General features: G+C 38.7%; 1 pseudogene across 1 annotated transcript; it reads left to right on the top strand.

The window, feature by feature from the left end:
- Window positions 1–621: 621 nt before the first annotated feature.
- Window positions 622–27,794, top strand: LOC144287920 (L-lactate dehydrogenase A chain pseudogene; annotated as a pseudogene). Its single transcript, XR_013355743.1, has 4 exons — window positions 622–1,260; window positions 7,760–7,855; window positions 26,659–26,754; window positions 26,855–27,794. The product of XR_013355743.1 is annotated as an L-lactate dehydrogenase A chain pseudogene (transcript).

The following is a 27,794-nucleotide window of genomic DNA, read 5'->3' as shown; positions in this document are numbered from 1 at the left end:
ATGGGAAAAAAAAAAAAAAACTGAAATGTTAGCTGTCCTCATCAAGAATTGATCCGTGAATCCCTAGATGGCGCAGCGGTTTGGCGCCTGCCTTTGGCCCAGGGCGCGATCCTGGAGACCCGGGATCGAATCCCACGTCGGGCTCCCGGAGCATGGAGCCTGCTTCTCCCTCCGCCTGTGTCTCTGCCTCTCTCTCTCTGTGTGACTATCGTAAATAAATAAAAATTAAAAAAAAAATTATTAAAAAAATAAAAAAGAATTGATCCCTGAATGTCAAAGCCCCAAGCAAGACTGACTCATGCACTCCAGATAAAGGCAGCAGGGGAGCAGTTAGTCTTGTCAAAAGACTGTGTGCCCTGGGCAGCCCGGGTGGCTCAGCGGTTAGCGCCACCTTCAGCCCAGGCTGTGGTCCTGGAGTCCCAGGATCGAGTCCACCGTCGGGCTTCCTGCATGGAGCCTGCTTCTCCCTCTGCCTGTGTCTCTGCCGCCCCTCCTCTGTCTCTCATAAATAAAATCTTAAATCATAAAACTTAAAAAAAAGTGGGTCACCCAAAGGTGCTCATAGTTAGGAGATACCTTTCTGACCTTCTGACCTTTCGCTGCTTTGAGCCCGGCATCTGGAGAAGTTTCCAGGCCAGCGGCTGCGGGCATCCAGAGAGATTAGCGCCTACGGTGCCCGAAGAGGGACACGCAGAGCTGAGGTCTCGCGAGAGCCTGCAATTCCCGCAGCCGCTCCGCCGGGCAAATGGCCTTCGAGCACCACAGAGGCGCTACCGAAGAAGATGGCTGGGGACCTGATGCAGGTCCTTCTGGCTTGCAAGCCCATACTGTGCAGTTTCCTGGCGTAGTAGCACCTCAAGGGCGTTGGAAGGACCTCAAGGGCGTCTGTAAAAGATACGCCAGCCTCTACTTCTGCCGGCCAACGAAGTCTCACAGCGGGGCTGATGCCCCCGAGGTGTGAAGCTCCTGGACGAATCCTCCCGCCGCGTGTGCGCGATGGACTTGGTGTTTCGCCGTGAGAAGGCCTCCTTCATCTAGCGTGAGGTTTTGATGGGGAGTGACGTCCAGGACAGCTTCCAGGGGAGCGCGCTGACGCTGTGCTGCAGGCCGGCCCCCTGCCGGAGGAGCCGAGTGCTGGAGCGCCCTGCGCCGGCCCTCGGCCCTCGGAGCTGTGCGGAGCTGGCGGAGAGGCAGGACGAGCCCGCGTGGCGGCTCCCTACGGGTCCCTACGGCTCGCGCTGAGGCCCCTCCTACAGCTCGGTAGGACCCAGCAGCCGCCCCTCTTCTGCTGCCTCTGCTTGGGCAGTGAGCTCTGAGCTCCAGACCCTCAAACATTACCCCCCCATCCACTTCCTACCTCCCGTTTTCCCCTCCCCGTCCCCAAAGATTTCAGGAGCAAGGAGGCAGGAGATTATGACCCGAACAATTGCTTATTTGGTTTTCATTCCCTGCCTTTGAAGAAGTACTGTCCCTCCAAACTCCCTCCCCTCCGTGACAGTCGTAAATCTATAAAGAGGTTCAGGTTAAAGAAAAAGGTTTGGGGGCTTTCTCTTCTCTTTGTCCCATTATCTCACCTCCGTCAACCCCCCTCGCCCAGCCAGGGCATCTTCTCTGCCTCAGAGGGGGCTTCATGTGAAGGTCTTTAATGAGTCCTTCCCTGTTTTCGTTTTTGTGGGTTTTGTTTGTTTTGTGTTGTAGCTGTTAGTATTCCTGAAAAGGTTCATAGGTAAACAGAAGAGGAACAAAATATCTGGAATACCAGCATAGCTCTCAGGAGGAATTAGAAAGGCTGACTTCGGAGGAACGCATCCTCGGAACAGTTTGGTGAAGCATCAGGCAGACGGGCTTAACATCTGAAGGCAACGCAGCAAGTCTTCCATCGTAGTAGTTCCCAAAAGCAGCTACTTAAAAATCTGGATCTCTATTTGACAGAAGACTGCTTTACTTTTAATAGTATCCCAATCTTCATTGTCGTACACGGAAATAAATTGGTTTTGCATTACCAAAAAAAAAAAAAAACACAAAACTGCCTCCCCTTCCCCCCCCCCCCCCCCCCCGCTTACTTTTTGGCTTCAGTGGGGCCTCTTTGCAGTGCCAGGGTAAAAACAATATAGTTAAATTTTTCTAATCTTGCACTTTGTTAGGAAGGAAGTGTTGGAGAAGGGGTGGGCTCCGTGGGAAACTGGGCCCCGTCCCTCTTTCACTCCTTGTTCTGGGTGAGGTGGAGCTTAGGGGTGGAGTGGAGAAGTGTCTGACTTTATTTCCTTTCCTCTGAATTAATTGGAAAAAGATCTCTGGGGAGAATATTTTTTTTTTTTTTTAATGTAAAGAGTATCAAGTGGGAGTACCATCAGGGTTTCTCTGAATTCTTCATAATAATCTAAATCTCCTAACACTGAAATCTGAGATACTTTCTGTTTATCCTTATACAGGTGAAGGTGAATTCAGACTATGCAAAATTGTGCCCCTGGATTTAAGTATTGCTTCACCATTTTAGCCCCACTTTTCTGCCTTCTTATACTTTCAGTAGTAGTCTGTAAATATTCTTTGAGGTCAGAGCCTTGCATTTCTTACACACAAAAACAGTACTTTGCATATTTCAAAGTCCCAACTCGTGTCACAATGTCAGCACATTGTAAGGAGTACAATATTAATTAATGTTTTTTTTTTCATACTGGAGGAGGCTTTCTTCCTCGCATGTAGAAGAAATGTGACCTTTCTATACAAAACTGGATTTAGTGTCTATCTAATCTTTTTATTTGCTTTATTTTTTACTTTGTCAAGAGTGTAATGTGGCTGTAGAGGAATAAAATATGCAGAGTTGATTGATTAGAATTTTAATCCTGGCTCTGCCACTTCTCATTTAACCTTAAATTATTTAAATGCTTTTAACTTCACATTCTTCATAAATAAAATGGGATATAGATACCCATTTCATAAGATTGCTCTTATGTTATAATGTATATTTAAAACAACACAAAGCCATAATTAACACAAATTACATAAGTAACAAGAGTTACCAATTTTTTTACCTTTCATTTTGTTTATCAAAATAAATTATTTAAATTATAGCTTATAATAAGTTATAACCTCAGTGTTCTCATAATGATAGTGACAAACATTTACTTACCTCTTATTTATGTAGTGTGGTCTCCAAGTTCAGGACATCAGTTAATTGATTAAAAAACCACTTTAATACTTTAAGCCAGAAAATATTGAACATTCAGTGCCATGTGGCATTTTTCTATTCCATCTTGTTTTTCCTCAATTAAAACTTAATTATAGTTATGTTTCTGCAAACATGCCCAAACCTCACAATCTCCCATTTTCACCTCTAGCCTTGTTATTCTTCTCAACCCGCTTGATATGTTTTCAAATATTGTCTCTCTACTCTGTAAATTATTCCTCTTTCTATCCAGGGCTTTGTAATCATTTCTGAATTAGTGCAGTAAATTTCTACCTGGCATACCTGCTCCTAACTCACTGTCTCCTAATATATTGTCCATACTAATGGCAAGTAATAGTTTTAAAATAATCAAAAATAAAATTTCTGTGCTAATTTTTTTTCTAACTCCTTCTATGAAAGATCCAAACATCTCCACATGAAACACAAACCCTTTTCCAATCTAAAATCATCTTTCTCTGTTGACCTTGGTTATTGACTACCACTGCCATACTATAGTGAGGGGCTCTTAGTGCCATGGTCTCCCAGGTTCCCTGCATTCATGTGGGACTGTACGCCTAGGACCCTGCCTCTCTGTTTTTGTTGTTGTCGTTGTTGCTAACTCCTACTAGAACTCTGTAACTCAACCCAGATGTCACTTCTTCTCTAATGCTTCTCCTACAATATTCCTGATCTCCTATGTGCCTTCACCTCTTGTGTGTCACACGATGTGACTTGCATTGATCTGCTTATGTTTCTGCCCCCTTGGTAGACTATAAGTCCATGATGGATGAAAAAACTAGAATATTGTCTGGTACATACTAACAACACAACTGATCCCTTGCCTCTTTCTACGTTACAATCATGACTACTAATAGAATTAATGAGTACAATATGCTAAGACATTACTATGTGCCAGACATTGTTTTAACCTCTTTTTATCCATTTATATACCTTACTGCAACATTCTATGCCAGGTACTATAAATGTCCCCATTTGACTTATCAGGAAATGGAGATATGGAGACACAAAAAGAAGTCATTTGCTCGTGGTCACACAGCTAGTAAGTAGCAGGTCCAAAAGTCAAGTTGGAATAGGTTGGTTTCAGAGCTTTAGAGCTTGACCTCTTAACCACTATAAATTACTGTTCATAACTACACCATTAACTTCTCTTAATAAATTATTTTCCAAATTGTAAATGAGTTGAAATAATCTATATATTTGAGACCACATTTTAGTTATATGAAGTATTATATTGTTTTAAGTTAAATTAGTTTCATAATAAATCAGTTTAGGTTAAAAAATGTCAAATAGAAATTTGAACAATAATATTATGAATGCTGTTGGTGAAGACAACTGAAATATGTGGTTTTCATCTCCAAATACTTGCCCTAACACTTCAGAAACTAAATTAGTGATAAGAAATTGTGCTAAATTATAAGGGTAAAGTAGGAAATTAATAATGCTTATCTAAGGTGGGTTGTGTAGGAAAAGTCTCACAGAGAAATCATAGTTAGCCTGGGCATATGTACTGAATATACAAGCGAAAGAAGGCAAACAAGGCAATTCAAGTTGATTAAAGCACATGAATAGAAAGATGGAGCTATGAAAATAAGTTCCATGTATAAAGAAAAGAAACTTGGCATGTTGAAAATACTAAAGGAGTGATAGGTAGTCTTAGGAAATTAAAGCAAGACAGGTTTGAGGATAAATTATGAAGAGTATTCCTAAGGACTCTATTAAGGAATCTGCCCTGTATTTTGCCAGGAAACAAAAGCCAATGAGTTTTCAAGCAGTCCTTATTCACTTTTTTTTTTTTATACAAGTAGTTTACTATAAAAGCACAGATATTTCTACAAGGAAAATAAATGAATCTGATACAATCATTTTTAACACCTAAGGAATAGGGTATGTAAGTATGGTAGGTATGAGTCAGAATCCGAAATCTCTAGTATGCTAAGAAATGTAACTTTACTTTCCCATAAGCCAAAAGTTTTTTGCCCCATTCTGCCCGAATGACAAGAATTCAGTTAAAGTCATTTGGGTTTTAAATCCTTCCTGAAATCATAACTAATCTCTAAAGTTTTAGAAGATAATTAGAGGAAGGGGCAACTGTATCCTCTATCTCTATTTTATAAAGCGCTTCTCAGTCCTCAGTCAAGCCTGGAACCCTTGTACCATATCATTTTATCCCTCTGAATTTCTACCTTCAGCCCTTACTAAGGTTATAATTAAAAATATTATATAAATTATATAAATTATATAAATATCTTCTCTGTCCCTCCAGAAAATAATTTCCCCAAGGTCTGGTGCAGGATCTGTGGTCAAACTTTAAGCAAATTCCAGATCAATGGGAGATTATTTCAGGACAGAAATAATTAATTCCCATCTATTCACTTTGCATTTCAAAAAAATTTGTTCTACCCATTTATTTGGTGAAGACTTATTGAAAAGGTACCTTTTCACAGAAACTGTGTCTTATGCATAAATAAGACAAGAAATAACCTAAAGAAAGATTGTCAACCTCGTTTGTATAGCTGTGGAAATAAATGAAGACAATCCAAATGAGAAAAAACAGAAGCTATTAATTCAGTTTGCTATAGCAAAGGAGTCAGCCACAAGCCACTGTCACTTGGCAATGAGAAAGGTTTTATAGAGAAAAAGAGATGATGTCAGGTATGTACTTATTGGAGATTGTTGGCAAGAGGAAGCTAGAGGCAGGCTAACTAGAAGTTAGGCATCTTATGTGATTGATTTGAGGAGCATATTTGGCTTTCTTTGGTAGGTCCTGAGTTGGAGTCATAGGGCAAAGATAGGGAAGCTGGCAGTCACTGACCAAGTTCTGATTGTTTAGAGCCGATTGCTTACAGAGGTTGTGATTTGCCTTCCTGACTGGTTACTAGAGGTTGTGGATCAGAGTTCTATTTTTATTTACTGCTCGGCCATTGTGCATTTGTATATTCAACCTCTTACAGCTTAAAACATATTTTTAAGGTAAGATTAGCTGATAACGATATTCTAGTCACACTTTGTATATTTTATATTTAGTCATCAACTCATTTCTTTTTTAAAAAAATAATTTATTTATTTTTGAGAGAGAAAGAACACATGTGCACACAAAAGCAGGGTGAAAGGCAGAGGGGGAGTGAGAGGAAGAGAATCTCAAGAAGACTCCATGCTCAGTGGAGCCAGACCAGGGCTCCATCTCATGACCTTGAGATAATGACCTGACCCAAAACTGAAGAGCCTGACACTTAACTGAGTAAGCCATCCAGGCACACTATAGTCATCAACTAATTTCAAAAATATTTATTAAGCACCATTTACATTTGTTAACAGTGCTAGAGTGAGGCTATGGTGGTGAACAAGACAGGCACCATAATATCATGCCTGCTTTCAGAGTTCTTACTAATTAGTTATACTGGTTCAAACCAGGACAGCTTCCTTCTTACTTCATTCAGCTTTGAAAGTATACTAGATGTTGTATTCAAAAATTTAGGTTTTTGTACAAAACTGTTATATTAAGTTGCTTTCCATTGCAAGTAATTGAAAACTCTTGTCAATGTTGAAGGGAATTTATAAGTTTATGTAACTACAACAGTCCTGAATCGTTGCAGGTTTCAAGCATGTTTTGACCAGGGCTGTGCTCCTGCTTTTCTATACTTTTTTTTTTTTTTTTCTCTTCTACATTTGTCAGTTTCACCTTCAAGCTGTCTTTAATCATATGGGTTAATGGCTAATGGTTTCATACCTCATATCTGTTCTATATACCATACAGAAAACATGAAATTTCTTTTGTGATCAAGAAAGACCCATTGATTGGATCCTAATCCTATATTAGTTTTCTATTGCTGCTGCAAAAATTACCACACATTTGGTGGCTTAAAATCAGTTTTTTTGGGCTAAAGTCAAGGTGTTTAGTGGCTTCTTTCAGTGTTCGTTGTTTGTATTCCATGACTTGTGATCCTTTTCTCTATTTCCAAAGTATACCACTCCAGTTCTCTGCTTCCATCATTACATAACGTTCTCCTTGCTTTCTGACTCCTCTGGAGTCCTAATAAAAACCCATGTGATTACACTTAGGACCCAAGGGAATAATTCAGGATAATCTCTATACCTCAAATCCTTAACTTAATCACAATACCCTTTTTCTATATACAGTAATTCAAAGCCCTTTTTCTATATAGGGTAATATTCACTGATTTGGGACATTAGGCTATGGACATCTTTGAGAGGCCATTATTCAGTCTACCACAGATTTCCAACCTTGCTTGGTGCTGAGATAGACATGGTTTAACTTAATCACTGAGGCAAAGGCACTGAGATTATAGAGCAAACTAAAATGCTGGGAGCATGGTCAAACTCATCTCAATTGTATGGCTACCCAGAGTGCACAGAGTAGACATATGCTGGAAAAGCAATAATGCTTGTCCATTTATGCTGTTATCTGTAAAATTAATAGTGAAAGGAACATCCTTGGGTATGCATGGATACCTAAGGTCAACCTCCAGTGTTGAAAATTAAGGGAGAAGCTGGTCACTGAACACATTAAGAACAGAACAAACTCTAGGAAATACTGTTTTATTATTTTTTAAGGAAGAAGCACCTGACCTAAGGCTGAATAACAGAACTAAGGAGTGAAAATAAGAATGAAGTAAAAACAAAGTAACTAGAGAAGATAACAGGAGATAGGTAAGCATAGAAGTATTATCCTGAATAGGTGTGTGGTTAGGGGGATAATGTAAGTGTTGGAAGGTGAGAGAAAACTTAACTAGCTATATGGTGTTGATATGTCAGTATTTACTGCTTAGAATATCTTCGGCCAATCAATGTCCTCAATTAGAAGACCAAGATAAAATACTTCATAGAAGAGATGAATTTTTAACATTTTTACCACGTTTAACTCTGGCAGTCAGTGCTTCTTGGTAACAGCTGTGATACTTGATTTTTCAAAGATAAACAATGTTTTAAAAGTCTAAAATCTTCAAAGATATTATGAGAATTTGGATTTGATATAAATTATAGTTTTGCCTCTCCTCACCTCTTACAAATATAAGGAGCACTAAGGAAGAATTTTGAAAGGCAAAGAGAAATCAGTAAAACTGTGTAAATAGGAATAACACCTTTTTAATTGCTATAAAAACAGATATGGATAAATTTACTTAAAAGTATTTTATAAATTTTTAATTCAAAATAATTATTTCAAACTAATTCAAAATAAGCTTTTTATGTATAGGGAAAAATGACATTGTTTCAGATAATTTAATATCTAAATAAAGTTGCTTTAATTCTCATTTAGATTCCGTGAGAAGTGTTACCCTATAAGCTAATGTACTCAATTCTCAAAAACCACTAATATTTCAAATTAATAAAATAATAGTTTCTTCCTTAAAGTCCTATATTTGTAGGAGGTTTTATATTTTTGATATTTATTTTCTCAAATTATAGTAAATTCCAGAGACCATCTCCTATGGAACTGTTATTTTTTTGGGGGGGGGGGGCGGGGAGCATTTTTAAAAACCATTGTCATGTCAGAAAACAAACTGTACATCAGGAAGATGATTTCATTGCAGGAGTTTCCACCTGCAAACCAGGAAACTCAAGGTTACTAGAGCAATGAGTTTCAAGGTGCTCACAGACTGAAGTGTTGGGTTTTGTGTGTGTATTCATTTATGTGGTAAATGTGGAAGTTATTTGGCTTTTTCAGCTGAATGGTTGCCTAGTGGTATTTTTCCTTATTTGGATCAGGGTAGCTAAGTCAGGGGAATAAGGGAACCCAAAGATGATGTAAACAAACTTGACATTTGTGGACTGGTTGACATCCTCTGCTGATTTCTGAGAAGAGCTACAAATTCCTGCAATTTAGATAAGGTTGATTTTTATTTTTCTTTAATGTGCCTACTTTGACCAACTCCATTTGTCTCTGACATTAGTGACTCCATTTTTGTTCTGATCCTGCAGTCAAAAAGGATAAGAAGCATCTGTGCAGGTCATTGTTTCTTAAAAAGGAGGTTTTTGGAAATTAAATCCCATGATGTATTCCAATAAAGCAGGTTTCTGTGAAGTTTGAAATGTACCATAATACTGTGATGTATAATAAGAAATAAATATTTGGTCTCTGGCACAGAAATCCTAAAACTCTTGGAATTTCCTGTGATGAGAGCAATAAAGATATATTTTGTTGTGTTAATAGGTGACTTTTGGAAGGCATTTAAGGCCTTTAAGGATGGGAACCCTGTTGTGGGTGGAGCCAAGGCTTCCTCCAGATCCCTGAGGAGGGAAGGGAGGCTGGAGATTGAGTTCAACCACCAGTGTCCAAAGATTTCATCCTTCATACCTATATAGTGTAACTCCTATAAAAACCCAAAATGGTGGGGTTTTGAAAACCTCCTGGTTGATGAACAGGTGGATATTTGGGGAGAGCGGTATGCTCTAAGAGGGCATGAAGCTTCACATCCTTTCCCGTACCTTGCACTATGTATCTCTTCCATCTGGCTATCCCTGAATTATATACTTTAATAATTAACTGGCTACCAGTAAGGTAGGCAACATGGGGGAAAAGCAAACCAGGAAACCAGGGAAGATAGTGTACAAGAATTGTTTCCTTTTGTGGATTGATATAATGAAGTTCTTGAGGAAACTTTAATGAAACAGATTTGAGTATAACTAATTTAGGAGCTATATCTTTGGTTTTGAATGCTGTAGACTGAAAGAGCATTTTTGGGTTGATACAGGACCCACAACTCACTATGGAACAATCACAGAGGGCTATATGTTAGCCTGGAAAACTGGATAAGAGCCACTGTATGGTATGCTTACCTTGAGAAGGGAGGCTGTCCATCTCCCCCTATAAATGCCATGTGGAATTCCCCAGATGTAGCAGCTGATATGCTTCATATGCAAGCCACGTGGCTTGCATGACAACAGGGAAATTCACCCAGTAAATATGCCAATTACCCCATCATAGTAAATGCTCTGGTTAAAGGGGCCCTTTTCATAAAGGCACCCTATATAAACAAGGGACAGACAGAATTTGCTGTCTCAATTTCCCCTCCTGTGTCTTACAGATACAAATAAATAAATTAGGTCAACTAACAAGAGAATGGGAAAAGGCCTAGGTAAGAGCCAGGGGGCTCTTCCCAATTAGGTAGAAATCTGTAAAAGGTTATTTTAAGAAATAAGATGGGTAAAGCAAATGTTGATAGGAGTGAAACAAAGAGGAAACAGGAAGAAAGAAGTCATAGAACTCATCCCAGCAGGATGGAAATCTGTAGAATATTAGAAATGGGATGAGCAAAATAGACATTGATGGATTAAAACAAAAGTTATAATACATCACTATCAAAACTTTGGGATGTCAAAGGGATCCCCTATTGGTCCTCCAACATTAAATGGCCCCAAACACATCTATTCTCTTTACCTCAATTTGGAGAAATTTAAAAAGTCCTAAGGTAGAGATTACTATGAAATACTTGACCTTCAATCACTTAGGACAATGATGAGGCTAATAAACATAAAAAAATTGACTAAAGGACTAGGGTCTCTCTGCTCTACTCTTTGTTGGACACCTGAAATCTATTGCATGGGAGTAGGTAAATTCATCAGGGGTAGAGAAGAGAAGTTACCAGGATTTTTTAATACAGGTGTTGTTCCATGATCTGCAGTATAAAAACCCATTGGCAAAACCCTAACTTGGGCTATAATTGGATTGAGAGAATATAAAAAATGTAATGGTTGATAAGATTATGAAAGTTGGAATGTTTAAACAAGCTTTATATAAATAAGTTGTGTCTTCTTTACCTAAATGTTTTGGGTTTTTTTTTTTTTTGAGAATAAATAATAAGTCTGGCTGAGGAAACTTCCCCTGTCTAGTATCGCAAAGCAAAAACCTGTAGATAAAGTCTTAATAGAGTCTACAGTTAGGAAACAGAAGATTTGATGCAAGAGTAAGAGTTGATGGAATTAGGTAAAAATGTGTAGGAGAACTGGTATATTTGAACAGGTTTTATGTGAAAGGGTTTTATGTACACTCTCTTTTACTTGATTATATTGTAGAGATAGACATTATATCTCACTGGGGAATGCTTCCCCTACCTTATACTGTAAAATAGAAGGCATGTAAATCTGCCCTTCAAGCAATGTTAATTGGATATACTAAATGAGAACCAGTAAGACTTTCTGAGCCCACACAGTGTAGAATACAAGCTGGAATGCTGGTAGGGACAAATTCTCTGTGTGATAGCCCTAAGTGGAACACGGATTGGGACTTATGAGCACCTCCCAGCAACACTACTGGAGTTTTGAACTAGAAGAATTTCTGTTTGAGAGGCATTTACTACCTTGTTATTGGACATTATTAATTGAAGCTACTTCTATGAAGCAGACATAAAGTGATCTTAAAACCTGAAATAGCTATAATGTCTAGGACGATGTCCTAGAGAAACACTTTAATGGGGCTGTCAGTGCCCCCAAAATTTCAGAATAGAATTTAAATGGTTTGTACAGGATCATGCTGCCTAGGCACTGCAAGGAAGAGATACTTATATGCAAGGAGCCTCTTTTCCCCCAATGACTGATTCTGGAAGTGCATGAGAGGCTGTTGGATTCTATTAATGTAGTGCCCTATAAACAATTCTCAACTGACCAACAAAGAAGTTGCAGTTCCTAGGTGAATGGACAACATCATATATGGAAGGTTACCATTCTGAGGGAAGAAAGTAAAAACAAATCAGCTTGGTGGGCTGAATTGTGTACTGATTTCCTAGCAATGATGGAAGAATTGAACAGTTGTAAAATCTCCTAGGTATGGGTTTTTACTGACTCCCAGGCAGTGCTTAATGGCCTGGTCATATGATTAGACAGGAGGGCAATGGAAGCCTATTAAAAGATGTCCTTATAGGGCATAGCCCTAAGAAAATCGCTGGAATTTGAGGAGTGCATTGAAGTAGGACATGGTGATGCCCTAAGAAGAATCTTCTTTCCAGTTCAGAATGTGATGGGAATTAATAAGCAGATATCCCTGTGTGCTCACTTAAGGTGGCCACCTGGGTCCATGAAATGAGTGAACCTGGTAGTACTGCAGCAATGCAGAGATGGGCTGACTCTCTCTTCTCTTTTGCACCCTCTGAGGCAAAAAAAAAAAAAAAAAAAAAAAAAAAAAGCCCATAAAAACTGTTCTGTCTGCCAGGAAAGACAGAGACTGCAGATGGCTATGTGATAGATTCCCTGGTAGAAAAGGCCTTGATCATAGCTGGCACATGAGACTGATGCTGGTAGTAATGCAGGCTGCAGATGGGCCTGATGGGAATAGATGCTGACTGTGCATTGATCTATACCTACTTGGTGTGGATGCAAATGCTGAGTATGACAAAAGAACTAGAACAGAAGATAGTGCACCAATTTGGATGGCAGGCCATCATTTCTGCAGACCAGGGAACACATTTTACAACCCATAATGGCCAACAGTGGACAGAGAGCCTCCTCACAGCAATAGTTTTTTTTTTTTTTTTTAAGATTTTATTTATTCATAAGATACACAGAGAAACAGAAAAGCAGAGACATAGGCAGAGGGAGAAGCAGGCTCCATGCAGGGAGCCCTGACACGGGACTCGATCCCAGGTCTCCAGGATCAGGCCCTGGGCTGAAGGCAGCGCTAAACCGCTGAGCCACCGGGGCTGCCCACAGCAATAGTTTTAACAGAGAATTGGAATGGGCAATTAAAAGATGATTGGCGGGCAGCCCCAGTGGCGCAGCGGTTTAGCGCCGCCTGCAGCCCAGGGTGTGATCCTGGAGACCCCGGGATCGAGTCCCACATCGGGCTCCCTGCATGGAGCCTGCTTCTCCCTCTGCCTGTGTCTCTGTCTCTCTCTCTAGCTGTGTCTCTATGAATAAATAAATAAAATCTTTAAAAAAATAAAATAAAATAAAAGATGATTGGCTAAAAGAGGGAGATAAAAGCGTGAAGGGCGAGTTTACATGCCTCCACAAGTGTGAGCTCACACTCAACATGAACATGAGTGGGCTAAAAAAATGTCCCCATTGGATAGATTTCTCTGTTTTTCTGGTGGATCTGAGGAAGAGGAGGTAAACAAGGAAGTTTCTTCCCCATATCACCACAGCTTTTTTTTTTCCCCCTCCCTACTTGATGCGCTGGTTATATGATGGGGCTGCAACTACAAGAGCTGGCAGCAGGGATGAATCCTAACCAAGAAACTAAAATTTTTAACCTTTTTGTTAGAACTTCTAAATGCCTGATGTGGCAGGATGTACCTTTCCCATGTCTGGCAAAACTGGGACTAACAGTAAAGATAGCCCACTAGTTCTGCACCTGAGCAACCTCACCCTAACTGAATAGAAGTGAATTGAGGAGAGGACACTTGCTGTGTGCAAACTATATAAGCACAGTGGTGAACCTAATGTCCCTTCCAAATGGGGAAAAGTTTTGAGTACAAATGCATAGAAGGAAACTTAATAGCTAGCTATGGGTAAAGGAATAAATACATGAATGGGTTATGTAATAAGGGAAATTCAGTATTGCATTAACACCTCAAAAGAGGCTTAGAGCAGGAGATGAGAATGTCTCTTAGGTCAATTATATCAAATGCTGAAAGAGGGATGCCAGGTTTTGCTGAGACCATTCTTGCTTTTGGAACCTGACAAGGTTGAATGCAGCCTACAAACCTGAGTGGTACTGTTCTGGGAGACATTTTGGTTATGAAATATGTTGGTGAACTTGACCCACTATTAATGACTAACTGGAATTCTACTAACGTACCGGTATCTTTTGACTTCTATTTTTCAGGCTATGTCTACAAGTAACCATAGAAGAAGGGAGAAAAGCAATAATCAAACTAATAGAAAAATATGAAAATATTTGTAATGGCTTTATAGGAAAAATGAGTGGTTTATTTTAATCTATCCCTACCCTACACTGGCTTTTCTCCAAATGTTAGGCATATTTGTATAGATACTATTGCTATATCTATTCTATAAATGGTACACAGTACTCTGACAGGTATGATCATTTTGCTGTAAGGAATCTTTGCTTGAAGACTGGGTGGTGGACTTCAAATTATGATTTATAAAAAATATGTATTTGGCCATTCATAAGAGCAATGAAAGTATCATTTATTAAAATGTTTGGTCTCTTGCCCTCAGTTCCTAAAATCACATCAGAGGTATAAAATGAAATGAATGTCTTGTTATTCATAACAAGATGTTATCACTGTATTTATGTTAATGAGGTAACTTTTAGAAAATACCTAAGGATGGGGGCTCATTACCAGGGGAAACAACTGTGAATATTGAGTTGGAATTTGAAGTCCCAACCCCACTTCCATAGCCCCTATTTCTGGGAAGAGGAGAGGGAGCAGAAGTTGAATCAACCACCAGCGGCCCATGATTTAATCAATCATACCCTTGTAAGAGACTCCATAAAAACCCACAAGGAGAGCATTTGGAGAGCTTCCGGGTTGATGAGTAGGTGGAGATTTAAGGAGAATGGTTTGCTTAGAAAGCATGGAAGCTGTTCAAGCTTTCCACATACCTTGAAGTGTGCATCTCTTCCATTGGATGTTCCTGGTTATATCTCTCTAAAAGGTGCTGGTAATCAAGGGCACCTGGGTGGCTCAGTTAGTTAAACATCTGCCTTTAGCTTGGGTCATGATCCCAGGGTCTTGGAGAGGCCTGTACTGGGCTTCCTGCTCTGTGAGGAACCTGCTTCTCCCTCTCCCTCTTCCCACTGCTCCCCTTGCTTGTGTTCTCTCTCTCTCTCTCTCTCTCTCTCTGTCAAATAAATAAAAAATCTAGAAGGAAGGAAGGAAGGAAGGAAGGAAGGAAGGAAGGAAGGAAGGAAGGAAGGAAGAGAAAGAAAGAAAGAAAAGAAAGAAAGAAAGAAAGGAAAGAAAGAAAGAAAGAAAGAAAGAAAGAAAGAAAGAAAGAAAGAAAGAAAGAAAGAAAGAAAGAAAGAAAGAAAGAAAGAAAGAAAGAAAGAAAGAAAGAAAGAAAGAAAGAAAGAAAGAAAGAAAGAAAGAAAGAAAGAAAGAAAGAAAGAAAGAAGAAACCAGTAATCTGGTTAAGTAAGATATTTCTCTGAGTTTTCAGTGAGCTGGTCTAGCAAATTAATCAAATCCAGGGAGGGTCAATGGAAGGAACCTCCAATTTGTAGCCAGTTGGTCAGGAGCACAGGTAACCTGAGCTTTCAATTGGCATCTATAGTGGAGGGCTGTCTAGTGAAACTGAACCCCTTACCTATGGAATTTGATATTATTTCTGGGTAGGTGGGGGGAAAATCTCCCTACCTTCACATTAGAAATGGTTGCAGAACCCATTACCTACAAAGTATATCCCTAATTTTAGTAGTTTATAATGCATATTATTACATTCATGGATCTAAGGAATTCTAAATTAGATAAGCCTATTTAACTCTGTTTAAACCATATTCCCCCAAATCATTTCTGCCTTGAATACTTTTTTCCCCTTCTTATCATCTAGCAGCACCTCACAGAACTCTTAACCATGTGCCATACTTTAGCTTTGATTGTAACCATCCCTCCATATGACAGTCTTCATGAATTACATGCTTCAAAAAGTTCATTATACCTTCCAGACACTTGACTTCCAGAGCCAGAATCTGGGTTTCGAGAAGAGCTGGATGACTTCATTTTTCACCCTTGTTTTCGGTGTTTCACTTTGTGTGTTCCATGGCTGCTTTCTTTTTCATTAACTCATTGGGCAATAAACCTAGTTCAGTAGATTAAGGGAAGGCATATGGATCACAGAGGTAATATTCTTTTCTCCAAATTTAGGATAGCATTTAGGTAACTACCTTCTGAACTGGAAAAGGAGAATAAAAATTAATAATTGTTGTCTCCTGCTATGCTTGCTCTGGAATCTGTGTCACATAAAAGCCAGAGCCAGCACATTTAAAATAAGAGAGGCAGATACTATGGGTGCTTTTTGCTACACTAATTTAGTTTCTAAACCAAAAGCAAATAACACTTTTTTAGGACATCTAAGCGTTAGTTGTACTGCGAGAGTTTCATTATTGGAAAAAACAGATAAACAAAAAAACTATATAAAGAAAGTAAAATAAACCAACTCAATTAGGTTTCAGAATGGCTTTTAAACTCTATAGCAAGCATAGATCAGACCTATAAAAACTGGGGAACACAATAAAAATGCATGCACAAAATAGGAAGACTTGAGTTCTAAGCAGCTTAACCAATATATTTTGCTCCAAATGGACTAGTGCTTTATGTATAGTAGGCAAAGGATCCCAGAACTTGGGATCACGCCCCCAGCCAAAGGCAGATGCTCAACCACTGAGCCACCCAGGCATCCCTGCTTAATTGTCTTTTAACTGATCTCTGTTGCATGATATCTACATGCTATGGGTTGAATTTATCTCCCCAAAAGATACGTGGAAGTCCTCATCCCTGATACCTCTGCATGTGACTTGACTTGGAGATATAAACTTTGCAGATGTAACGAAGATGAAAATTAAGATGAGGTCATATTAAAGTAAGGTGAGCATTTAATCCAGTATAACCAGTATCCTAGTTAGAAGAGACACACAGGGAGGATGCCATGTGAAGATGCAGGCAGATATTACAGTGATATATCAATAAGCCAAAGAATGGTAAGGGTTGCCAGCTATCACTGGAAGCTAGAAAAAAGGCAGGAAACAGATTCTCCATCAGATCCCTCAAAAATAACCAACCCTGCTGATCTCTTGATTTCAGACTTCTAGAACTGTGAAACAATACATTTCTGTTGTTTTAAGCCACTAATTTGGTGGTACTTAGTATAGCAGCCCTAGAAACAGTATAAGGCCCAGGACACAAGAAAATTCCAGAGATTCCATGGCTATTGCTGTTAATTCTAATACAATGTAAAGGATCAGGTTTATTATTTGATTCAAAATTGAGGTATTACATTTTTTACATACTATCAAAATTATTAAGGATTTTTTTCTTTTTACCTAACGGGAGAAATGTATTCTAAAACTTTTTTTCCTCTTGCTGAGAACATGAAGTAAATGATCCTAATAACTTTTAGAACCAGTAGGAACTATACTGTGTAAAGGATTGACCATAGATTTTGAGGTTAATAAAGTATGAGCCTGACTCCCATGCTTGGCTTTTCCTTAGCTCTGTTCATTTCGGCAAATCTTTATGAATTTCCAGTCCTTCATCTGACTCAATACATTGTTGACAAGATAAGTTATATCAGGTTAGTAAGATTCCTATGAAAGTATCAAAGTGTTATGATTTTTCCTCCCATTTTCTTGGTCAATAAAGTTTGGAAAGTAAATACCTTTATTCTTAAGTGGAGGGGAAAAATGCTGCTTTAACATTTTGACTTATCACAATTTATGTAAATTGATTGGTATAATTCACTCAGAGAAGAAATGATGCTTGATTCTTGCTCACAAAGATTCTTGCTCACACAGGAGACAGCATTTAAATATTAGTGACCTCTCTGGTCATTATAGCTAAAGCTATAAACCTGTGCCCTTCTAAAGACATGCCAGTATACTAGAAATAACATTTTGTGGTGTCATTGCTTTACCTCAACCTCACAGCTTTTACAGGGACACTAAGGTGGAAAGAGATCACTAAAACTCAATTCCCCGCTCTTTGTAACAGTATTTCTAACCTTTGTCACAGAAATGGTTTGATTTTTTTAATGCTCGTGTCCGCAGTATTAAAACGGTTGAAAGTTTCCAGAACCATAAGTCTAACCTACCCTTCTTCACATCCTCCATAGAAAATCATATTACTTTAGGGTATCGAGGAACAACAATGGGGAAAAAAAGAACAAAGATTGTTTTTGCTTTTATAGCCTTTGCTTTCACAATTCAACGGTAAATCAACACTGAACATTTGGTTTGCCTGAGGCAAACATGAAATCAGCTTGCCTGTATGGAGCTTATATTGTCTTTTGTTCTTATCTGATAACTCTTCAAAATAAGCACAAACTCTCAGGTCTTGAAGACCCTCTGCACCAGTGGTAGTCCCCACTGAATTTATTCATTTCATCAAAATGATATGAAATTTGGCTGTCCAATTTTATATTCGTGAGGAATATTGGTAATATAGTTCAAAATAAAGCCACGGAAAAGAATTCATTTCAGCCCAGAAATAATTTCCCTTACAGTTTTAATCCTGTTTTTATTCAGACACAGAGACTTGCCTCTGAGTTAGGGACAAACAGGGCTAGGCAGGGCTAGGTAGGGGGCCAGGGAAGCAGGCTCACAAAAATCCCAAGAATGCTGAGGTATAAGGAAACCAGAGATAAAGAAACAAGCCAGACCACCCTGCCCTAGGTATGGGCTGGGAGGGTTTCTTTTTATGACAATCATCCGTGACCAACAAAGAATAACCAGACCCCAAAGAGGAAGTAAGCCGTTAAAGATGTTATTACTAGTCCTTACTCAATGGTGATATTAGTCCATAATGTTAAAAGGATTTAGCTTCCCTGATTAGGCTCTCAATAAAAGACCAACCCTATAAGCCTTCAGGGGCAACCCTGTCTGGATCCTTCTCTCCTGAGAGCTTTCTCTGTATCTTTACTTAATAAACTTCTGTCCCTTTACTCACTCTCCTGAGTCCGCAAGATTTATTCTTCGACTCCGTGAGACAAGAACTAAGCTCTCCCATATCACCTCCAGAGAGCCATTTCTCTCCCTAGGAAAAAGAAAGGTTTGTTGAGGGGGGGGAAAACAAACAAACAAACAAAAAAACCTCTGACTCAACAGATGTATTTAAACACATAAGCAAGAAAACTTTTTCAGGGTGATTTTCTTGTCAACAAACTCTTGAGAGTCCTCCTAGTCATACCTATGTTCAATGCCAGATTCAAGCCTTTCTAGTGACAAAGGTAACTGTCAAGAAGGTGGAAGACCTTCTTGTAGTGATTTGAAAACACAATAAGACAGGGAAGCCAGGGAAAAAGAATAGGGCATGGAGAAATTCAAATTGATAGGCCTGATTTAGCTGATAGCTGTATCCTGAAGCACTACTTTGATAAAGAGATGGGTAAGACTTAGCTTAAAGCTATTTCCTTTTCTATATATTTTACCATAAGAGGTTTCTGAAGATTATTCATTTCTTAAAACAATGAATTTAATGTGGGCGAAAAAGGATTTGTAAGGGATACAAACATACAAATTAAATTCAAAGTATTCTCAACAGCTAATGAAATGGCTTTGTCACTTTTAAATTAAGGCAAATACATTCAAATGGCTGAAAAACAAAATGTTGGTTATGGTTCATGATATGTCACACTACTGAAGACTAAGGGGAATTAGGATCCCACCATCCATTTGAAAGAAAGCACACACGAATGGGCATTTCCCTGAGGGCTTGTCATAATACCAAGAGACTCACTCCTTCCATAAAAAGGTGATTCTATGCCCCTTCTTCCTGAATATCCCAGAGCTGTCCCACTATTTTGACCAACAGAATGTGAGTCCTGTTGAAAGGCGCCCAAGCAGCAACAGGGACAGGCTCATGTGCCACAAAACTGTTGACAGGAGTCTAGTTGAGTATCCAGCTGGTCACCAGCACCAAACTTTCAGCCATCTTTATTGAGCCATCTTTGGAAGTGGATCTTTCAGCCTCAGCCCAGACATTCTAGCTGATGCCACATAGAACAGAGACAAGATTCTCTGTAAAGCTCTCATCAAATAGCAAATATGTGAGCAAAAGGAAAGCTTCTTCTTGTGACAAACTCATAATTGGGGGTTCGACTGTTACACAACAATAAAAAAGTAGATAGCTAGTTAGGAGATAGCCTAACTGGCTCTACTACTCCTACCATAACTCCAGCACCTCTCTCACTTGTACAAAAAGAAAAAGACCGGGAAAACATAAAATAGAGATCTCAGAGTTGTAAATAACTGACCTTAATTTTCTGGATGTCAAGTAAAGGTGGGGGGAAATGATACGACAATAGACTTCCATCTCTTTTCTGTTTCACTATTCAACTCCTCTACAGGTATTTACTGGGATTAGCTCTCAAATTACTTGCATGTGAACTAATTGTCTTGCGAGAACTTTAACAAAGACAACCTCAGCTAGTGATGTAGGTCACACATTTGCACAGATGTCTTAATGATCAGTACTTTTGCTTGTAAAATAATGGATGTAGTTGTCTTCTGTGATCTGATGTCCCACACTTTCGTTTCATCATATGTAACTAGTTTATTAAATAGTGCTAATTCACTGGATGTAAATATGAGTAAGTTTAGACTTGTTTCTTTCTTATTTCTTCATTAAAAAAATGTATATTCCCAGCTGAATAATATAGAATCTCTCATCTCTAATGATTATTAAATTCCTTAGTGATAAGATTATATGACACCTTCTATATACTTTCTGTTATTGATTTCCTTATAGCACCGTATTTAAACTTCCAATTAAAATCCAATTCAAGTCTTATATCTTGCCTAAATGGTTGTTTCAATCCCAGGAATTTGGAGTGTAGAGGAGGCAGGACTTATTTTTTCATTCTGTCTTTTCTTTACAATGGAGATGAGTGTGTTGGAGCTATGTCTTTTCTGGTATTCTGGTCTCTATCCTTCTGGGTCTGCCTCCTCCGATGCTGGAAGCTAGGAAGGAAAAAAGGCCATGACGGGAATCTTCCTAAAAACTAAGCATGTATCAATGGTATAACAGTGGACGTATAGGTCTTATTTGGTCTTGCCTTCTTAAGTAGTTCACGACTACCTCTGAAGTGGTATTCTGAAGAGGTAGGGATCAAGGTTTAGCCTCTTATTCCACTTATATTCATAGAAAACTTCTTTATTTTTTTTTTTCCCTTGAAAACTCTGAAAGCTGTGGGAACTGGAGTGTTTTTCTCATTCTTCTTTTCCTGGAAACACCATTCTATGAGTCCCTTTTCATTGTGTTTGCAAACTTCTCTAGTAAGCCTTCTGCTTTCAGAAATATTCAAAGATGTGGGCACAAATTTCTGTATCTACATCTGCTGCCAAACTGTAGCAAATAATGGCAAAATTATAGTGAGTTTTTCCTCCACATCCTATTTACAATATTATAAGACCATAATTTCATATCTTAGAAAATGCACAAATAAAAGATGAGAAATGAAGAAAAAAAAAAAGAAATGAACTCCTTGTTATGCTAAGTAAATTTTACCCAGTCCTTTCACAATTCTTCAAAATTTTGGCAGGTCTACTTTCTTGAAACAAAACAAAATGAAAAATAATAAAAATGTTACTGAGATACCCCCAATATCTACTACTTTAGTTAGTCCAATGGCAGCAAAATCTATCATGCCATTCCTAGATTTCCCCTCATCCACATCCACAACCAGCAGTTTTGTTATTCTGTTACATGCATGATGGGGTTTGATGACCCTTTCCATGGTAGACCATAGCTGGTATAAAGCTCATATACTGTTGTCACATGGCATGGAAGCACCAATCCCATGAGTTTCAGACATCGTTTTCTCAATGTTTTATATAGTAGAATGATCAATACCTCCTGCTAGTATAGTGACTTTTGCCATTTGGTCTTCTGGATAAGGATCTCAAAGTGACTACAAAGTAGCCACAGTTTTAGCTTGCTGTGTCCCCTGGAAGAAAAGTGCCTTTTGGGACCAGGATGTTTAGTCCAGCAGAATCTGTCTTTGTAGGGAGAAGGAAGCAGAAATTCTACATGTTACTCACTGATAATGGTGGTAAGTGGTTCCTTCTACTACCAACCCTTGTATCTGAAACCCATATATTTCACATAATAGGTAAATCAGCATGTTCTGGCTATTGGGCCCTTGTATATTTTTTTTTATCTCGAAGGATACTACTACAACTATTAGAATATCATAGCCAGGGCATTAGCTATGTCTTTAGAAGTATGTTACAATATTCCATCAGGGTAGCTATTTCCCTGATGATATAGAATATGCTACTAAGACCCACTTACACACTGTGAGATGGATTTAGAGCAGTACTTCACTTAACATCTAGAATTTGAAATCCTCATGCCAACTCAGGGTCCCTAGAATCAATGACAGCTCAAAGTATATTCAACAATCCTTGAAATATTGGAGTGTTCCTCTTTCTTCACTATACATTTACTCTGGTGAATGACCATAGGTCTCTTTGCGATGTATAGGAATAATTACTAGTATGTATATACATGTTGTAGCATTTCATACTTATTTCTCAAAGAGTCCTTGCCTCCCCTTCAGTCAAAGGAGCTTGTGTTGGAAGAATGTTGCAGGTCTGGAAATTGGAGTCAGGTTATAATTTGCATTGTAACAGTTGCCATAAGCCTTCTGATCCCCCACGTTTTTTGTTTTTTGTTTTTTTTTTTTTTAATCTCTAGATCCCACATGGGGCTCAAACTCATGATCCCCCAAGATCAATAGTTGTATACTCTTCTGATTGAGGCAACCACGCACCCTCTATAAATTTATAAATACATTTCTTCATTACAAAGGAGATTTCTCAATCTGGCTGCCCATGGACCTTTATCTTAAGAACACCATAGTCTGTTATTCATCCATAGATTCTTGGGAGTGACAAGTGTCATTTCAGCTTTTCTACCATTACCACAATTAGGCCTGCCTTGTCTCTGATGGTTAAGTGCTAAAACTTGACCTTTGTCCTTTTGGAATTCTGTCCTTCTCACTGACGTTATATCCCTAGCCTGAAAAGAATAGCCACCACCAGCTTCTCAACAATATTGATGCCTCCTCATTTCTTTAGAGACATGATTATCCTTAGAGATAATCCTTGGCAGTCAGAGGCAGCTGCTGAGTTCTCTAATTTTATATAATAAATATACTCCCAGCCTTTTAACCACAAGGCAGTTCTGGCATTTCTACCTCATTTCCAATAGTTACATAGCTTTGTCTTGTTTTTGTTTTTGTTTTTCCTTTTATATTCTTAAAGAACTCATCCCATCAACATATTAGGGCTAACTCCAGGTGTCCTTGACAGATATAAATTATGAAATTATAGGAACCCAATTATTAATAAATTCTACTTCATTCTACCTTATGTTCAGCCCTCATTAATCTAACACCATCACAATCCAGTCCCAATCATCTCTGGGTTCTGGTTGGTTTCTAATAGCTGGATTCTCCTACTCCTTTGATGAATAATCCCATACCTCCTACAGCAGAAATAGTACTTTATTAATCCAAAACAAGACTTGGTCAAATGTATTACTCTGGAAGCAATGAGAGAAAGTAGAAAAAGGTATTATCCTGACAGACATCTATTTCCTGTGAGACCTTTGTGTGGTTGCTAAGCAAGGTATGAGAGCTCTCCCAAAAGTTATCCTTGAAACAAAGATTTAAGTGCAAGTTGTTTCCTGGAGAGGTGACCTTAAGAAACACTATATGTGGGGAAAACAAATGAGAAAGTATACCAGTTGACCAGTTTTCCACCAAAGTTCATGTTCACCTGGAATGTGGCCTTTGGAAATGGGACCTTGCATCTGTAATTAAATGAGGTCATACCAGGTTAGGGAAGGCCACAAATACAATAACTGGTTTCCTTGTAAGGGAAAGGAGAGGGTGATTTGGAAAAAGAGACACAGAGGAAAGACAGAGAAGAAGGTCAGGTGATAACGGAAGCAGAGGTTTAAGTGATACAGCTGTAATACAAGGAAGATCAGGGATTTTTGGCAACCATCAAGAATGAGGAAGAAGCAAAGAAAAATTCTTCCTTACAGCCTTCAGAGAAAGCATGGTCCTGCTTATGTATTTTGGTTTTCTAGCCTCCCAAACTGTAAGAAAATAAACTTCTGTTAAGTCACTTAGTTGATTTATTTTTTATAGAAGACCTAGGAAACAATACAGGCAGGGAAAGGAAAGAAGCCAAGAGAGGTTATATTATCAAACTCTGAGTCATTGTGATTTATTCCCACCTGGGGATTCTGAGCATCCATATAGAATACATTCCTCAGTTATTCCTTTTGAAAATACAGGAATTGGGGTAATTCTTTACTAATTTCCATTGATTGAACACTGTTCTCCAAGGAATTCTTCTATTCCCCAAAACTTCTGATATATTAAGCACTCAAGCAGAACAGGCTCTGGTGATCAGTCCTCAGTCAAGAGGACACAAAGACTGGCAGGTGGAACCAGAGCTTCTGTGCCTGGCAATGGTAAGGACCTATGGGAAATAGATGGAACACTGACAGTGCCTGCTAGAGAGATTCAAATAAATCTATATTGTTTGTTCACATTCAAATTATATGGACCATCCACCTGGAGATCTTTCCCCAAATCTCCTAGAATGCATGGGCTTGGTTGATCTGCACTGAGTAATCTTCTAGGAGGCCAGACTTTTGGCTGCAGTTGCTCTTATGATTCTTGTAGAAAACTGGTGCCCCACAGTTCAGAAGAACCTTGCTCACTCCTGTGCTGATTTTCTTACAGGCTTCAGTGGTCTTTCAATAAAACCTAATACTGTATCTCCTGGATTACTTCCAGACTGTCTTCTCCAAACAGACGGTGGATGTTTACACTTCCATGAATGACCATATTGCCAAAGTGTCTCCTCTATGCCAGGATAATTGTCTCAGTGAAGTGTTCCAGAGCAACCACATGTTGTACCAGAACCATCTCTTCCTAATTTCCATTTGGCCCTGGTACTAAACCTGGATTACCTGCCCAGACTTTCTGTTTCCTCATAGTCATCTCCATGATGTAGTCCCAATGTCCCTCCATTGAGATAAACTTTTTTTCATCATGCCTAATAACGTTAAAAGAAGGAAGGATGTCTGTTCCTTTGCTCTTAGGAGATCCCTTGGCTTTGCACAAAATAGTCTATCTCTCCATAGTGACCTTTTACAGTTTCTTACCAAGGGGCTATTAGGAGGAATTATATTAATGACATAAATTTAGTTCTTATATAAACTCGAAATGTACTCATGATTCTTAAAAGCCAACTTGCTAATGAATGCTATTAGTCACAAGAGGAATAAGGCATTAGGGTATGAGTAAATTGCTTTCTTATTCACCAAAGCTATTAGAAAAACAAAGTGCCTTTTTCTATTAATAAATATCAATTTTACAGTAAATAGAATATTTAAAAAATAATTACTTGTCCAGAAGTTTGGTATAAACTTTATTTGCTAAATATTTACCATTCACCTACTTTGTGCCAACATAGTGCTAGGTAGAAAAAGACAAACAAAAATAGTTCCTGTCCTAGAACTTATAGTATGGAAGTGAAGAGAAATATGATTAAACAGCCAAATAATAAAATAATAAAATATACAAGTGCCATTAAGAAAGGAGGAAAATTGAATGATTAAGACTAGAGAGTTACAGAAACCAACCACCTCTGGAGAAAGAGTTCAGGGAAAGCCTTTTAAAAGTTATATTTATTCAGAGCCCTAATGGACTCAGTGGATAAAAGAGCAGGAGGAGAGATTCCAGGCAAAAGGAAAATGCTGTGCAAAGACTTTTAGGTTGCAGAAAACTTGGAATAATATTTAATCTGAAAGCAACCCATGGCTCTGAAGCATTGTGCTAGAGATCATGGTAGAGTGCTCTGCAGGGTCCAGTAGATGCAGGGCCTTATATATAGGTAATGATAAGAAATCTTAATTTTTTCCCAAGTTTATTAATTTTTAAGCAAGTGGATACCAGGACATAATTTATGGAAGATTTAGGATTTATTTAGGAAAAAAATATCTGCTTTGTGCGTAATCCATTGAAGAAAGTGTATGAGAATTCAGAAGGCAGAATTTGGAGCCTATGGCAGTTGTTTAAGTGAGAGACCAAACGTTTTAAATTTGGAAGTATCATTGTGACTATTCCTCTTCTGAGTTCAACTTAATTTTTGACTCGGTATACACAGCTTGATGCATTATGGCTGTGAAAGTCCAATGCAGTGATAGTAAACCACACATTTCACACTGATTAAGAAGATGAATAATTTTCTTGACTTCTAAATTTCATACTGGAAGTTTGCTCCAATATTGTGGGAAGTGTAATTCAATGATTATTAGAACTGCAATTAGAACCATTGGATTGGTGCCAAATGAATATGTACTTCAATTCTTATCTAAAACCATGGCTTAAATACATTTATAATATATGGGTGAGAGATATATATATATATATATGGTGTGTGTATATATATACATGTGTGGGGGCAGCCCGGGTGGCTCAGCGGTTTAGCACCGCCTTCAGCCCAGGGTGTGATCCTGAAGACCGGGGATCGAGTCCCATATCTGGCTCCCTGCATGGAGCCTGCTTCTCCCTCTGCCTGTGTCTCTGCCTCTCTCTCACTCTCTCTGTGTCTCTCATGAATAAATAAATAAAATCTTTAAAAAATATATATATATATATACGTGTGTGTATATGTATATATATTTATAGTATATGGTGATTTCTTTTTTACCTATATACCATATATATATATATATATATATATATATATATATATAGTGTGTGTGTGTGTGTGTATATATATTTATAGTATATGGTGATTTCTTTCTACCTAGGGCTCAAATTGATGTGAGTAAATATAAATTAAATATTAAAAGCTGTCATCAGAAGGGAAATTTTCCACTAAAACACGTACATCAAAGAACAAGAAGGTAATTAAATTTCTTGGCTTATATTTTGTTGTTTAGCCATGACTGACTGTACTTTTACTGTTTTCAATGGTAACTTTAAAATTTTTATTTTCGGTGTCAGCTGCTGCCGCCAAGCCCCGACGCGCCCCCTTGCACCGCGGACGCCTGCTGCCCTACATGCACTCTGGATTCCTTTTGGTTCTAAGTCCAAAATGGCAACTCTCAAGGATCAGCCAATTCAATATCTTCCTAAGGAAGGCCATATCCCCCAGAATAAGATTACAGTTGTTGGGGTTGGTGCTGTTGGCATAGCTTGTGCCATCAGTATCAGTGAAGGACTTGGCAGATGAACTCACTCTTGTTGATATCATGGAAGACAAATTGAAGGGAGAGATGATGGATCTCCAATACGGCAGCCTTTACCTTAGAACACCAAAAATTGTCTCTGGCCAAGACTATAATGTGACTGGAAACTCCAAGCTGGTTATTCTCATGGCTGGGGCATGTAAGCAAGAGGGAGAAAGTCTTCTTAATTTGGTCCAGCGTAATGTGAACATCTGTAAGTTCATCATTCCCAATATTGTTAAATACAGCCCAAACTGCAAGTTGGTTGTTTCCAATCCAGTGGATATCTTGACCTATGTGGCTTGGAAGATAAGTGGTTTAACCCCGTTATTGGAAGTGGTTGCAATCTGGATTAAGCCTGGTTCCGTTACCTAATGGGGGAAAGGCTAGGAGTTCACCCATTAAGCTGTCATGGGTGGGTCCTTGGAGAGCATGGAGACTCCCATGTGCCTGTATGGAGTGGAGTAAATGTTGCTGGTGTCTCTCCGAAGAATCTGCACCCTGACTTAGGCACTGATGCAGGTTAGGAACAGTGGAAAGAGGTTTACAAACAGGTGGTTGACAGTGCCTGTGAGGTGATCAAACTGAAAGGCTTCACTTCCTGGGCCATTGGACTGTCTGTGGCAGATTTGGCAAAAAGTATAATGAAGAATCTTAGGTGGGTGCATCCAATTTCCACCATGATTAAAGGTGTCTAGGGGGTAAAAGATGATGTC

The sequence above is a fragment of the Canis aureus genome, chromosome 17 (genome assembly GCF_053574225.1).
Source record: "Canis aureus isolate CA01 chromosome 17, VMU_Caureus_v.1.0, whole genome shotgun sequence".
Taxonomy (NCBI): Eukaryota; Metazoa; Chordata; class Mammalia; order Carnivora; family Canidae; genus Canis; species Canis aureus.
Note: the sequence above shows the minus strand (reverse complement) of the source record. Positions and strands in the feature narration are given on the sequence as shown.